Below are 5000 nucleotides of genomic sequence, written 5' to 3'. Positions count from 1 at the left end.
ATTTGTGCCTGAAGTGTGCACAATCATCATTGACACCTATCAACATGAAGTTCTGAAGAACCTCAAAACTACAAAGGAATGGAAGACAGTCGCCAAAACATATGCAAATAAGTGGAACTATCATAATTTCTAAGGGGTTCTAGATGGAGAACATGTCTATAAAAAGAAACCCAGAAAAGAAAGATACTATGCTATAACTACAAGGAATTCCACAGCATCATACTCATGACCGTTGTAGATGCAAAGTTCCTGTACGTCGACGCAGGGGGTGAAGAAGGAGCTGGTGAAGGAGTAACCTGGTTTAAGAGTAACCTTCATCCGGCTATCGAACAGAACCGAGTAGAATTTCCAGAGGACAGCAATCTGCCGAATGATGACACTCCTATCACCTCTCACATAATAGCAGATGATGCCTTTGCTCTGAAAATAATGCTGATGAAATCATTCTCCAACACATCCCAGGTTCACCATGAGAAGATCTACAGCTATAGGTTATCTCACGCCCGTCGTGTGGCGGAGAACGCATTCAGTATTTTCCAAATGAGATTCCAAAATTTGGCACCATCATAAAAAAAGGAACCTATAGTACTGCAACTGCTAACCATATTTGGATATATCTTGAACAATCTCTTACTCGATCACTATCTCTTTGCTCGCAAGAACGTTGACAGCGAAGATATTCAGCACAACATGCTACCTGGAGCTTGTAGGGAGAAGCCGAATCTCCTGGATCAACACCTGCGTCTGAAGAGATCAAACTACTCAAGACAACAACCAAAGGCAGTCCGAGATTACATGACCTACTGCTTCTTTTCAGAAGCAGGGACAGTACCTTGGCAAGAGAGACGTGTGTCCCAGAGGACGACCAACACAATAGATGCCTCAAATGTATATAAAATATTTGTTCTTGAATTAAAATGTCTTAAGTACAAATTTGATATCATTGTACATTTCCATTTTGGGATTTTAATTGCATATCCAAAGTTTTTGGTAGTATCATCTGTATATTTCAATCTACTTTTTATCTCTGCCTGTCATTGGCTTAGCAATATAGATTTTGTTAATAAGTATAATGTGTTTTCAAGTTTTTCATTTTCATTTGAAACTAAGATTTATTTTTACGTGTCTGGTAATACTATTTATCAAACATCTCTTATATATTGAGATTATATGGATTTCATTGTTTATTTGAACATAGTGATTTTCATTGTACATTACAACTTTGTTATTTTTCAAATGTATATTTACAGTGTTTGCTATTCTTTGTTTATTTCAACTTATGCTTTTCATTGACTTAGCAAGAAGGGTTTTGTTGATAAATCTAATGTGTTTTCAAGTTTTGATTTTTCATTTCATACTAAAATTTCTTTTATATGTTTGTTGAATCTTTATATAATCAAACTGTGCTTTTCATTGCACATTTCAAGTGATTTTCATTTTGTTTCTATTTACGGATATTCATTGGCTTTGCAAGAAAAGTTAGGTGAATAAATTTATAGTTTACAAGGTCTCTTTCTCATTTTATTTTAAAATTTCAGGTCCTTTCTAAATATATTTTCTTTCTTCATCATTTACATAAAGATATCTATCATTTATATGAAAAATACTTGTAATTATGAAAGATTATGTGTGACAAAAAATATTGTATTTCATAAAAAATACTAGATTTTATTATCATTGGTAATGCTCTGTATTATTACTTCCCTATGTGAGAAAACATTGTGCTTTTCATTGTACATTTCAACATAGTGATTTTCATTGTACATCTAAGCATTGTTATTTTCCAAATGTATATCAGGAGTTTTAGCTATTCTTTGTTTATTTCAAATTACTGATTTTCAATGACTTAGCAGGAAATGTTTTGTTGATAAACTCAATATGTTTTCAAGTTTTTCAATATTTTATTTGTCATTTAATACTAATATTTCTTTAAATATGTTTCTCAAGCTACGTTTTTATTCAATCCTTATATAATCAAACTCTTTTTTATTGCATATTCAAAGTGATTTTCATCGTTTATTTTTATTTACTGATTTTCATTGGCTTTGCAATATAAGTTTGTTTTTAAATTTCTCTCTTCTCGTTTTATTTTTAAATTTCAGGTCTTCAATATACAGTTTCTTCACCATTTACATAAAAATATCTAACATTTACATAGAAATATATGTTACTATAAAAGATTATATTTGACAGAAAATATTGGTATTTATGAAAATACAACACACTTTACATTTGCAATATGCATTTTAGACATTTTTTTAATTGTGGTAGCTTCCATCCCTCAACACATTCTTTGAGGTGTTCATGCTGCGGGGATGTCACCATCAGAGCCATTGAGGCAGACACAAAGTTGGGGGTCGAGAATGTTGGGGATGGCAGCGAGGGTAACATACCCAAGGCAGCAGAAAGGTAGTGCAGGCAGGTGATGAAGATGGGAAGTTATATGATAGCGTTTCAATACATGGCGTCCATACTTGCTGTTGTGGTGGGAGTGGTTGTAGATTTTGATGCAGTGGGAATGGCTGTTGCTGCCGGATCTAAAATGTTGCTTGCTGTTGCTGGTATGGTTGCTGCACAAACTGTTTTTACAGGTATTATATTGTCTGATGAGGTAGTTGCTGGAATATTGCCTTCATTTTAGGAAGGGCCACCGCTACTGCTTGGACTCCCTCTGGTTGTTGTTGCCACTGTAGAGATTGTGTTTTTCATGTTTCTATCACAGTAGTTATGGTTTGCCCGGAATTTTTGAAGGAAGATGTCCCTTCAGGCGGTTCCTCCAGGACTGAGACAATCTTCATCATCTTTCCGAACAAAACCTTAAAGTTAACAAGGGACACTCTTGTTATTAGTGAACGCAAGTTCATTGAGATGTCCTGGATCCTAGCCTCAGGTATTTCAACCTCCTGCGTTAGCATATTGGCCTTTTGCAAGAGCTCCCTGGTGGTGTTTCCGGATACCATTTGCTCACCTGTTGCAGTGGAGGCTACTGTATCTGCTGACTGGTTCCTACTCCTCATATTCCTTCTCCTGATGACTAATGCAGCAGTCAAACCAGATATCTCAATTGAGGATTCATCGAAATTTATGTCTGATTTGGCCCTTTGAGAGGTAGGAGAGAATCTCTCACTTGATAGTGTGTTCTCTTGGGCAATGTGTCCCCCAAAGAAACTCCTAGAATGTCATGACTTCTTCCTCTCGTGGTGTCCTCCTCCTTGCTGAGGCACCACACTTGCCCTCCTTCTTCTCTGTTTTCCTGAAATCTGTCTTTATCTTTCGAACAACTTCCTCACTTACAGTAAAGTACAGTCGGGAAAGGTTGCTGCATGCCCGGCTCGCAGGGTCTCTTTCAGTCTGGAATTTCACCATTTCTTGTCTCGCCTCTTGTAGAGATGTGGTATATGCTTAACAAAGTTAGTAATCACAGAAATCTGGGCATCTCTGAAGAGATAGTCAGGTATGTCCCTGTTGCTAGGCCGATACTGCTACCTTTTTTTGTGGTTGTTGTAGTCCACTAGGTTCTGCTACATATTTTTCTTCTACAACAGGATCCTCAGCAGACACTATCTCCTGCACCACCGGGAAAATGGGGCATCTACTGCTCTTTTGGTTGGGGCTGGGGCTGGGGTTGCTGTAGCTCCTTGACTGCTTGGTGGTCTGGCGAGGCATTATAGAGGTATTAGTAGTATTTCTGCATGTGCTTTACTTATGAATGATTCATGCTGAGCCTAGCAACCCTTTATTTGCCACCCACGCATTGGTATCAACTAATCAGCGCTCGGTCTCTAGCCCCGCTAAGGCTGAAACCAATCAGTGTTCAGAATGTGACTCCTCTCGGACAAATTAACCACGAACTCGGCAGTCATCAGCGGCTATGCATAGCTGCTCGCCTGAAGGGGTAGCAACACCTCCAAAAAAATTGCAAGGCATCAAGGCTAGCGTGAGGTGGCACGAAATGTCACGAACATGAGCAACATCCTACGAGTTGTTTGTGTGACGCTGCAAAATCAATCTTGAGAGGTAGAGCGAGGTCATCCCCTCGCGCAACGCCACAAAAGAATTTAAACCAGTTTTAAAAACATGGAGACATCGTGACATTTTAAAATTTTCTCATGAGGTCCTGTCACAAGCTGTGGCAAGGTGTTGCACCCCATTTTGCGAGGTGGCATGACCCCTCATCACCACACGTTGCAATAAAAATGGGCATAGGTGTCAACCTACCTTAAGGCTTTTCTTCATGGGCCTATGCTCGGTGGTTTCTTTTCTTTTGTTAAAAAAAAAAAGCCAAGTTTGGTCGCAGTTGAAGACTTGCTGGGGACTGTGGCCTTCCAGGACAGTCAACTCCTCGAATGTCTCAACAAAGGCTTTGGCCGCTTTCCTGTCCGAGCTTAAAGCATCCACATTATGCACCACCAAATCAACGCCAGAGCATCTCTTAGATTTTCTATCCCCCTTCTCCCCCGGCACCCCGAGAAGCCTTAAACTATAGGGATGACGGCTTCAATGTTTCTTCTCTTGTGTCGGCTTCGGCCTAAGCACGCACGAGATCAACAAAAACCACACTGGCCTTCTTGCAGATTATCGCTTCGGTCATAGCGTCTCCGGCCATTTCCTTGTCCTTAATACAGCCAAGCAGCAATTTCTTAATCTCATCATGGACGTGGCTCCTCTTGCTGTAGAAAACAGTCACGCACTTAGAAGGTATTGCTTTTTTGATGAGTTCCTTCTGTATCAGGATCACTCCTATTGTAGATGGATTTCGGCCATATTTCTTCGCCATAACATTTAACCGCATGACAGCATGGTATTTTTTTATTATTTCCATCCTCATCTTCATAGAAAGCATCATCCTTTTCTTTCCCTGGACATTATCAACTTTCTTTGGAGCCAGGGCTTATAACGTAATGTAATATCAAACATGATACAGTACAATAGTTTTTAAAGCAAAATCCCAAGCATCAAGTCAATTCGTACGATACCGCTGCCGAAACCAAAAGCAATAG

The sequence above is a fragment of the Palaemon carinicauda genome, chromosome 8 (genome assembly GCF_036898095.1).
Source record: "Palaemon carinicauda isolate YSFRI2023 chromosome 8, ASM3689809v2, whole genome shotgun sequence".
In the NCBI taxonomy this organism is placed as follows: domain Eukaryota; kingdom Metazoa; phylum Arthropoda; class Malacostraca; order Decapoda; family Palaemonidae; genus Palaemon; species Palaemon carinicauda.
Note: the sequence above shows the minus strand (reverse complement) of the source record.